This window comes from Zingiber officinale, chromosome 1A (assembly GCF_018446385.1).
Source record: "Zingiber officinale cultivar Zhangliang chromosome 1A, Zo_v1.1, whole genome shotgun sequence".
Taxonomy (NCBI): Eukaryota; Viridiplantae; Streptophyta; class Magnoliopsida; order Zingiberales; family Zingiberaceae; genus Zingiber; species Zingiber officinale.
In genome coordinates, this window is record NC_055987.1 from 188547449 (window position 1) to 188559341 (window position 11893).

Genomic DNA, 11893 nt, shown 5'->3' on the forward strand with positions numbered 1-11893 from the left:
AGTCCTAAGTTACTTTAATATATGCTAACCATGCTCACAGATATCTGGTCTCGTTCACAACATAACATACATTAAGCTTTCTACAGCTGAAGCATAAGGAACTGCCTTCTATCTCTTTTGATGTCTTCGGAGACTTCTCTTTAGATAAAACTACTCTATCCCTAAAAGGTAGAAAACCTTTTTATTGAGCTTGAGTATCCCGTGCTCACCCTGAACACACAACTCAAGTTCATCGATAATAACTCATTCCACCAGAGAGTTATTACCGCACTACTGCACCAATCCCAAATTACATTATGAGCTCCTTCTTATTATGAGTGTGTTAGTCTCCCTGTGTTTAAGATTACGAATGCCCACTAATTAAGTAAGTTACTGACAACTCACTTAATTAATATTTTGCTCCAAGAGTAGTACCACTCAACTTCATTGTCATGTCGGACTAAGTCCACCTGCAGGGTTTAACATGACAATCCTTATGAGCTCCTCTTGGGGGCATTCTCAACCTAGATAACTAGGATACAGATTTCTTCTATAATCAACAATACACTCTATAAGTAATATCATTTTCCAACTTATCAGGCATATTGATTTATCGAGCTAAACCTCACCCTTTGATAAGTCAAAGAAATAAACATTAAATATATGTGCTTGGTATTATATTAGGATTAAGAGTACACATTTCCATAATAACTAAGGCTTAGTTCTTTTACTAAGTCAGTACAAAAAGAACTTACCTAAATGGTCCTACTCAATACACTTAAAGTGTATCAGTGTAATTTATTAGTCAAGATAAACTAATACTTAATTACACTACGACTATTCTGATAGTTTGTTCCTTTCCATCTTAGTCGTGAGCAACTGTTTATAATTTATAGAGACCCGACAACATGATCTTCTGAGTGTGACACCACACTCTATGTTATCTACTATATAAATTAATTGAACAATTACATTTAACAAATAAATGCACATTCTTTTATTTCAAAAATAAATGTTTACAAAAGCTAGGCTTTTAGTATACACTCCAACACTTTTGTCCTTTTATTACCGTTAGAGCTCCCTTACTGACCTTCATCACCCCGCTCACTGATTTGTAAATGCAACCAATGTCATCCAATGTGCCTAGTGAGATCAAGTTCTTCCTTAGCTCTGGTATATATCTGACATTACATAGGGTTCTGATTACACTATCAAACATCTTGATTCTAACGCTCCCTATGCCGATAACTCTGCATGACACATTGTTTCCCATCAACACTGAACCAGAATCTACTATCCTATAGGTATAAAACCACTCTTTATTTGGAGACATGTAATATGAACATGTAGAGTCTAAGATCCATGCATCCGTCAGCTGTTCTAAATTCAACATAACAGATATTATATCTCCTTCACCACTCTCTGAATTTTCCTATTCAACTATGTTTACAGATTTTGTCAAACAACCTTTGTTTTCTGCAACATGTTTCTTTATCTCTAGACAATCTCTCTTAATATGGCCTTTGCCTCTACATTTGTAGCACGTGATCACCTTCTTCCTTCTCAACTTAGAATGAGCCTTGTTGTTGTTGCAGATCCATATCAAGATTTGCTCATACCACGCTCTTGATTGTTATTTACCACAAGTTCTTCTCCCTGAGAAACTTCATCGTTTATTTTCTTCCTTTGGTGAAAACCTAGCAACACACCTGTGATCTCCTCCAATTTAAAAATTTCCTTACCTCATATCAAAGTAACCAAATTCTTATACGTAGGAGATGAATGTAGAGAATTCAACAACATCAACGCCTTATCTTCGTCTTCGATCTTCACATCAACCCACTTCAGATCACTTACAATCTAGTTGAATACGTTGATGTGCTGGCTCAGATCGGTTCCTTCTGTCATCTTCAGCTCGAATAATTTCTGCTTAAGATATAGTTTGTTTGTCAATTACTTTGACATGTAGCGACTTTCTAGCTTTTGCCAAACTGTTACTGGTGACTCCTCGTTCATGATATGGTACATCACATCATCTGTAAGACATAGTCTGATTGTTGCCACTGCCTTTGCCTAAAGTTCTTCCCAATCTAATCTCTCCATGCTTTCTTGTTTCCTTTCTCCTAGCGCCTTCACCATGTCTTGTTGCGCCAACAAGTTCTTAACTCTTCTCTGTCATAATCCTAAATTCCCGATTTAGTTAAACTTCATCATATCAAACTTCACAGAAGTCGTCCCCGACATGTTGAAGAAATCCACCAAAACCTGTAGCGCTGATTCCAATTGTTACACAAAGAAGGGGCAAGACGGTTGGTCCCCATGATTGTTTTGATGTGATCAACCAAGTTAGGTTAGATCCTGTTTGATTTTGATCCCTGTTGATCCGGCGGTTAGAACAGGGGACCCCCATTCTGAGGGGTCCATGCCACGCTGGAGTCAAAAGGCCAAGTGGCCGACCGGATAGGCAGACCGACCGGCCTATGCAGACCGACCGGTGAATAGCTGAGGCAATAGGCGCCCCGACTAAAGTTGGGGTTCCGACGCTCAATGGAACAGTAGCAAAGAGCCGAGCGGAAGGCCTAAGAGAAGGTGATGTACTGCTAACAGTTCTTACATAGCACCCTACCGAAGTTCTCCCCAGCATATCGCTGCAAACGGCAGTCCGGACGTGAGGAGAGTGCCGCCCGGACTGCGCATGAGATGAGATCCGTCCGGCCGGCGCGTGAACTCCCCGTTCAGCCGAACGGACAAACGTCCCGACCGGCGGTGGGTAAAGGAGAACAGGAACATCTTCTGACAGCCATCAAGTCCTATGGCTAGGCCATACTCCAAGTCTGACAACGAGGTGTTCTGATGTCCCATCGAAGACGTGATTCGACTGTAGCAGTATGACGTCAGGTAAGCGTTCTGACAGACACATACCGAAGTATGGGCTACGGACATATATGTGCCTCGGTGGACGCACAGGAACCTTTTCATCATCCTATATAACGAGCCTCATACTTCGCCGGAGGTACGCGTGAGACATCTTTGGAGCTACTTTTTCCACCATCTGCTTACCTGACTTGAGCGTCGGAGGGTCGCCGCCGGGAGCCCCTTCCCGGCCCGACTTCTGTGCAGGTTCGCCGGAGGTTCGTGCGACCAGTCAAAAATCCACGCCAGCCGCCGGAAGCGCCACGTGCCCAGCGTCCGTTGATTCGGCATTCGGACAGGATTAAATTGGCGCCGTCTGTGGGAACGTTCCTGTATCCGAGTGGAAACAATGGACGAGGCTGGACGACAACACATGGTGACGCTTTCGAACGAGGAACTCGACGCTCTGATCGAGATAAGGGCCGCCAAGCTTGTGGAGCAAAAATAGAAAGCCACAACCGAGCGGCCGGAGCAGCAAGCAACGTCAGCGTCTGGCGGTCGAGCGGAAGCACCGCCGGCCACCGTTGCATTTCATCGGGCCCTATTCCACACTCCTGAAGCCGCAGCAGCTCATAGAGATCGGGGATCTTCTTCGGATGAAATGCCTAGACGAGATGACCGAAAAGGGAAAGCCCCCCGAGCGGACGCATCGCCCGAGAGGATTAATCGCCAATTTTCAGAGGCTATTCTACGAGATCCTCTGCCGAAGCACTACGTGCCTCCGACGATCGGCGAGTATAATGGGACAACCGACCCAGATGATCATCTGGGTAAGTTTGATAACACGGCAACCCTGCATCAATACACAGATGGGGTGAAGTGTCGGGTTTTCCTCACCACCCTCTCGGGATCGGCTCAACGGTGGTTTCGGAGGTTGCCGGACGGATCCATCACCAGCTTCAAGGACTTCCGAACGGCCTTCCTCCACCATTTTGCAAGCAGTCGACGCTACCAGAAAACGAGCGTGAGCCTGTTCGCCATCAAGCAAGAAGCCCGTGAATCGCTTCGAGCTTACATCCAGCGGTTCAACAAAGTGGCGATGGATATTCCAACGGCCACCTCGGAAACCATGATGAATGCCTTCACACAAGGCCTAGTGGATGGGAATTTCTTCCGATCGCTCATCCGAAAGCCGCCCCGAGACTATGATCACATGCTACATCGGGCGAACGAATACATCAACGTGGAAGAAGCGCAAGCGGCTAGGAAAAAAGAAACTTCAACTGAGCGGGCTCCTCCTGCCGAGCGGAAACCGCACGCCGCTCATCAGCTGCTCATCAGCCGCCCAGAGGACCAAGGGCCGAAGCAATCCGATCCCCCCATGCCAAGTCCCATGTGCAAGAGGTAGCTGCCGCCCGATCCAAGCCAAGGAAGAAATGGACCCCGATGTTCTGCTCCTTCCACCGGACGGATACACACAACACAAGGGATTGCCGAAGTCTTCCCTTCGTGACTCATCCCGTGCCCCGGAATGCCGGACGACGGTCTCCCTCAGTCGACAGGCGACAGAGAACTAATGAAGTCGATCGGACGCGAGCTGATAGGCGACAGCCACAGACTCCCGATCGGCATCGTTCTCCAAGGCAAGAGAATCGCCGAGCGTCCAGAGAACGGTCCCGACCGTCTGCTCGGGAAGAGGAAAATAGAAGCAATACTTCCCGAGGCGAGATCAACATCATAGCTGGTGGTCCGACCGGAGGAGACTCCAACCGAGCCAGGAAGGCGAGCGTCCGACAGCTCCAGATTCATGCGGTCGGCTGCAGTCAGGAAAGGGCGAGCGGACCCGAGATAAGCTTCGGGCCCAGAGACTTGGAAGGGGTCGAAGTGCCGCATGACGACGCTCTCCTCATCAAAGCGGTAATAGCGAATTATACTATACACCGCGTTTTTATTGATACAGGGAGCTCGGTCAACATCATCTTTAAGAAAGCATTCGATCAGCTGCAAATTGACCGAGCCGAGCTGCTGCCCATGACAACTCCACTCTACGGGTTCACGGGCAACGAAGTCCTGCCGGTCGGGCAAATCCGGCTAGTCATCTCACTGGGAGAAGAGCCGCTCAGGAGGACGAGGACAGTGAACTTCGTGGTGGTGGACTCTCCCTCGTCCTACAACGTCATTTTGGGACGACCGGCGCTCAGCGAGTTCCGAGCAGCCGTCTCAACCTTCCACCAGAAGATCAAGTTTCCCGTCGAAGATAAAGTAGGAGAGGTACGGGGAGACCAATTGGCCGCTCGGCGATGCTACATCGAGATGGTCCGAGCAGAAGCCAATTCCGTTCGGAAAACGCCCCGGATTGAGGTAAACGCCATCACAGAAAAGCCTCCCTCTTTAGTTTATGAAGAAAAAGAGGAAGTGCGTATACACCCGACCCGATCGGAAGCTACGACTTTCATCGCGTCCGATCTGGAGGCGAATCAAAAAGAGGAGGTGATCCAATGTCTCCGAAGGAATCACGATGTCTTCGTCTGGTCGACGCATGAGCTGCCTGGAATTTCGCCGAGCATAACGCAGCATGAGCTACATGTCCGACCGGACGCACGACCAGTAAAGCAAAGAAAAAGGGACTTCAGCGCCGAGCAGAATTCCATCATCCGAGCGGAGGTGGAAAAACTTCTAGAGGCCGGCCATATACGCGAGGTGCAGTTTCCGAGCTGGTTGGCTAACGTAGTATTAGTCTCCAAGCCAGGCAACAAGTGGAGAGTGTGCATAGACTTTCGGGATCTCAACAAAGCTTGCCCGAAAAACTTTTATCCTCTGCCTCGGATAGATCAGCTAGTGGACTCTACGGCCGGCTGCGAATTAATATGCATGCTCGACGCTTACCAAGGATATCATCAAGTGCCGCTCGCCTGTGAAGATCAAGAAAAAGTCAGCTTCGTGACGGCCGACGACACATATTGCTATAATGTGATGCCGTTCGGATTGAAGAATGCGGGAGCCACCTATTAGCGCTTGATGAATAAAGTATTCAGAGAGCAGATCGGGCGGAATCTAGAAGTTTATGTGGACGACATTCTCATTAAGTCCGTCCGAGCGGCCGATCTCTTCAAGGACATGGAAGAAACCTTCCGAACGCTACGCAAATATGGAGTCAAGCTAAATCCCCAGAAGTGCCTGTTCGGAGCAAAAGGAGGGCGTTTCTTGGGGTACATAGTGACCGAGCGGGGCATCGAAGCAAATCCCAGCAAGGTGAAAGCTCTACAAGATATGCCGCCTCCAAGAAATACAAGGGAAGTGCAGCATTTGACCGGTTGGATAACCGCTCTATCCAGATTCATCTCCAAAACCGCCGATCGGAGCCTTCCTTTTTTCAAGATCTTACGCAAGGCTACAAAATTTCACTGGGACGAAGAATTTGACCGGGCGTTCGAAGATTTAAAGGCATATCTGAATTCGCTCCCGGTATTAGCCAAGCCGACTATTGGTGAGCCACTTTGTATTTATCTATCCTCGACCGAGCAGGCAATCGGCTCAGCACTGGTGAGGGCGAGCGGAGAGGAGCCTGTGTATTTCCTTAGTCACATTTTAAAAGATGCTGAATCTCGCTACACTGGGTTCGAAAAACTGGCTTTCGCTCTGGTCCTCGCCGCTCGGCGCCTTCGTCCATACTTCCTGGCGCATACGATCATTGTCAAAACCAATAGCCCGCTCGGACGTGTTCTACTAAATCTAGAGGCATCCGGAGGACTCATCAAATGGACGACGGAGTTAAGTGAATTTGATATCCAATACCAGCCCCGCTCGGCGATCAAAGCGCAATCCTTGGCCGATTTTGTGACTGAGGTGCAAAGGCCGGAGCCGGAAGCTATGTGGAGAATATATGTGGATGGGTCGTCCACTCGGCTCGGAAGCGGGATTGGAATATTGTTACTCTCCCCTCAAGAAGAGAAGATGCACTTATCCGTCCGGCTGGATTATAAAGCTACCAACAATGAAGCAAAGTATGAGGCCCTCATAGCCGACTTGCAGGCAGCTCGGCATGTGGGAGCCAGTCGGGTAACGCTTCACTCGGATTCGCAGTTAGCCGCTCAGCAGCTTTCTGGTACCTTCGAAATCAATAGTGCTCGGCTCAAGCTCTACGCTGAAGCCTTCGAGAAGCTCAAAGCCGATTTTAGAGAAGTTATTGTCCAGAAGATACCCAGAGCAGAAAATCAAACAGTCGATGAGTTAGCCAAACTCGCGAGCTCAATAACGTCGGTCGCCATTCAGCAGCCAATTGAAAAAGTACTGTTGGTGGCGCACGTCGACCGGATGGAAGGCCTCACATTTCCAAGCGACTGGCGGACACCCATCATGGAGTTCCTCCGCTCGGGCGCCACACCATCCAATGAGTATGAAGCCCAGCTGCTAAGGAGGAGAGTCGGTCGGTTCACACTCATCGGCGATCAGCTTTACAAAAAGACTTTCTCACGCCCGCTGTTGAAATGCGTGAGCTCGGAGGACTCAGCTTACATACTCCAAGAAGTACATCAAGGATCGTGCGGGAGGCATCCGGGTGGACGATCGTTGGCCAAGAAGATCCTCTTGGCCGGGTACTTTTGGCCAACCTTACAAGCAGACGCCGCTCGAACACTATCTACGTACCTTTCATGCCAGAAGTATCACAACTTCTCCCACCGACCGGCATAGGAAATGAAGGCATCAACCGTTTCATGTCCGTTCGATCAATGGGGAATGGATATTATTGGTCCATTTCCGATGGCGACCGGGCAGAGGAAATTTTTGCTAGTGGCGGTCGACTATTTTTCCAAGTGGGTGGAGGCTGAGCCGCTAGCAAAGATCACAGAACAGATAGTCAAAAAATTCATCTGGCAACACATCATCTGTCGGTTCGGCATCCCCCGTCGACTTATCTCCGATAATGGGCGGCAATTCACAGGAAATTTGCTCGAAGATTGGTGCAAAAGCTATGGCATCGAGCAACACTTCACGTCCGTAGCATACCCCCAAAGCAATGGTCAAGCTGAAGTAGCTAATCGGGAAATTCTTCGTATTCTGCGCGCTCGGCTCGACCATTTGGGAGGAAGTTGGCCGGATGAAGTGCCGGGCGTCTTATGGGCCATCCGAACGACGCCGAAGGAAGGGACGGGCGTCACGCCGTTCCATTTGGTGTATGGCGGCGAGGCGGTCATTCCGGTTGAAGTCGGCGTTGAGTCCGTCCGGATCCAGAGCTATGATGATGGCAACGCCGAACGGAGGAACATGGAGCTGGATTTGGTCGACGAGGAGCGAGCCAAGGCGTCCGTTCGGTTGATGGCGTACCGGCAGCGGATGAAGCAAAATTACAACCGCCGCGTAATCCCCAGATCATTCCAGGTTGGCGATCTTGTCTGGAAGAAAGTCAAGCCGGTCGGCGACGTCGGCAAGCTAGAGGCTCCTTGGGCGGGTCCCTTCAAGGTTATTGAAAAACTCCGCTCGGGCGCTTACTACTTGGAGGATGAAGACGGGCGGCAGCTGGATCGACCGTGGAGTGTAAATCATCTCCAGCCTTATCAAGCTGGATGAAAGGTGCACGAATGTAACTCATTTTTGTGTATATGCTAGTCGCCCGTGTCCTTGTAATGCAGGAAGCAAAATTAATTCAAAGGATGGCCAAGGCTTCCGCCGAGCGGCAGTGTCGAAGTTAGGCATAAAGGCCGTCGAGCTCCGACGTTAAATATCGAGAGACGAGCCGGCGTCTATAAACGTCCGAGCGGAAGACCGTCGAGCTCCGACGTTAAATATCGAGAGACGAGCCGGCGTCTATAAACGTTCGAGCGGAAGACCGTCGAGCTCCGACGTTAAATATCGAGAGACGAGCCGGCGTCTATAAACGTCCGAGCGGAAGACCGTCGAGCTCCGACGTTAAATATCGAGAGACGAGCCGGCGTCTATAAACGTCCGAGCGGAAGACCGTCAAGCTCCGACGTTAAATATCGAGAGACGAGCCGGCGTCTATAAATAAGCCGAGCGGAAGACCGTCGAGCTCCGACGTTAAATATCGAGAGACGAGCCGACATCTATAAATAAGCCGAGCGGAAGACCGTCGAGCTCCGGCGTTAAATATCGAGAGGCGGGCCGGCGTCTAACCGTCCAAGCGGAAGACCGTCGAGATCCGACGTTAAATATCGAGGCGAGCCGGCGTCTATAAATAAGCCGGCGGAAGACCGTCGAGCTCGAGGCGTTAAATATCGAGACGAGCGGCGTCTATAAGCGTCCGAGCGTAAGGCCGTCGAGCTCCGGCGTTAAATATCGAGAGGCGAGGCGGCGTCTATAAACGTCCGGGGAAGACCGTCGAGCTCCGGCGTTAAATATCGAGAGACGAGCCGGCGTCTATAAAGCGTCCGGCGGAAGACCGTCGAGCTCCGGCGTTAAATATCGAGAGCCGCGCCTATAAACGTCGAGAGAAGAGCCGAGCTCCGACGTTAAATATCGAGAGACGAGCCGGCGTCTATAAACGTCCAAGCGGAAGACCGTCGAGCTCCCACGTTAAATATCGAGAGACGAGCCGGCGTCTATAAACGTCCAAGCGGAAGGCCGTCGAGCTCCGACGTTAAATATCGAGAGACGAGCCGGTGTCTATAAACGTCCGAGCGGAAGACCGTCGAGCTCCGATGTTAAATATCGAGAGATGAGTCGGCGTCTATAAACGTCCGAGCGGAAGACCGTCGAACTCCGACGTTAAATATCGAGAGACGAGCCGGCGTCTATAAACCCTCCGAGCGGAAGACCGTCGAGCTTCGACGTTAAATATCGAGAGACGAGCCGGCGTCTATAAACCCTCCGAGCGGACGGAGGCAATCAATAGGACTTGTGAGCAAGTACCCGAGGGTATTCACCTTCAATATTGTTCGACAGCCTCTACGTTCCGCTCGGCTCAGTACCCAAAGGTACATCAACATCAAGCGAACAACTTCTTTTGTCAAAATAGGACATATTCAGCCGAGCGGACTAGCTATACAAAATACTTCGTGAGAAATCCCTTGCAAAACGCAAAAGAGGTGGGATGAGAGGCGATTAACGAGGAGAAGTGGAGGATGGTTTCTTGGATGCGCCGCTCGGCACTACGGATGGTCTAGTCAGTCGGACTAATCGCCTCCTTCGACTAGACTTGAGAGGGAGGCAAGTGATCCGGCGGTTAGAACAGGGGACCCCCATTCTGAGGGGTCCATGCCACGCTGGAGTCAAAAGGCCAAGTGGCCGACCGGATAGGCAGACCGACCGGCCTATGCAGACCGACCGGTGAATAGCTGAGGCAATAGGCGCCCCGACTAAAGTTGGGGTTCCGACGCTCAATGGAACAGTAGCAAAGAGCCGAGCGGAAGGCCTAAGAGAAGGTGATGTACTGCTAACAGTTCTTACATAGCACCCTACCGAAGTTCTCCCCAGCATATCGCTGCAAACGGCAGTCCAGACGTGAGGAGAGTGCCGCCCGGACTGCGCATGAGATGAGATCCGTCCGGCCGGCGCGTGAACTCCCCGTTCAGCCGAACGGACAAACGTCCCGACCGGCGGTGGGTAAAGGAGAACAGGAACATCTTCTGACAGCCGTCAAGTCCTATGGCTAGGTCATACTCCAAGTCTGACAACGAGGTGTTCTGCTGTCCCATCGAAGACGTGATTGGACTGTAGCAGTATGGCGTCAGGTAAGCGTTCTGACAGACACATACCGAAGTATGGGCTACGGACATGTATGTGCCTCGGTGGACGCACAGGAACCTTTTCACCATCCTATATAACAAGCCTCATACTTCGCCGGAGGTACGCGTGAGACATCTTTGGAGCTACTTTTTCCACCATCTGCTTACCTGACTTAAGCGTCGGAGGGTCGCCGCCGGGAGCCCCTTCCTGGCCCGACTTCTGTGCAGGTTCGCCGGAGGTTCGTGCGACCAGTCGAAAATCCACGCCAGCCGCCGGAAGCGCCACGTGCCCAGCGTCCGTTGATTCGACATTCGGACAGGATCACCTATGTCTAAGTGTGCAGGAGCTTAAGAGTGCAGAAGTCGAGCGGAAGACGCAGCTAGCGAGAAGGACAGCACGGGAAGGGAGCCGACGAGCTCGGTGCGTCCGAAAGACGAAAGAGCTATAGAAGAATACACTGGTGGACGAAAAGAACATGTGTGACATTCGAGAAATGAGAAGCCGGGGTGAAAGCCTGCTCAAAGAGAAGACCAGAAATTGGGTTCGGGTGAGCCCTATTTCGGTTGGCCGCAATCACCCAAGCAATTGGAACTTCGAAAGCTAAAGAGAAGATGAAGAAATGCTGGAAAAGCAGTTGGAGGCACCATCAGCAATCGTTGGAGGCGCCTCTGCCATCTCAGCTTGAGGGCACCCTCAACAGCATTGAGGGTGCCCTCAACTGGGTCAAACAGATCGTTTGCGAGCGGATAAAGTTTTATTTGCTTATCCCCTTGGAGGCACCCTCAACCCCTTTGGAGGCACCCTCAAGGCTCGAGATAGGATTTCCAAGAGCTATATAAAAGCTTCTGGAGCTAGGAATTAATTATTCAACTCTGGTACTAATTTCCTAGCAACTCTTGAGCTCTCTAAGTGTGTAAAAGACTTCTCCGCCTTCAGAGAAGGAGATTCGTAGTGCACTTTTTCAACCACCTTGGATTAACAACCGTCTAGGTGTAACCAAGTCAAATTGCTGTGACTCTTCTCTTACTTTTATTTCTGTTATTTTATTTTATAATTGTTGCTATATTTAGAGTTGAAAAGGAGGGTATTTTCGTATTGCAGGTAATTTACCCCTCCCCTCTTGCCGACTCTGCTGCACCAACAAAGACCTCTCAACCTCTAACATGTGGAAGAAGAGGAAGAGAGAAAAGAGTTTGCGCAGAGCAACAAGACAAAGACGTACAAAAGGAGAGCAAACATGAGAAAGGAGAAAAAAAAGAGAAAGAAGAAGAGTTACCATGGTTCGGCGATATGTCTACTCCATAAAAACGGTCAAAGTTTTATTAGAATTCTCTTTACACAAGAGAATTACATCTAATGATTCTTGTGATTGTTATTG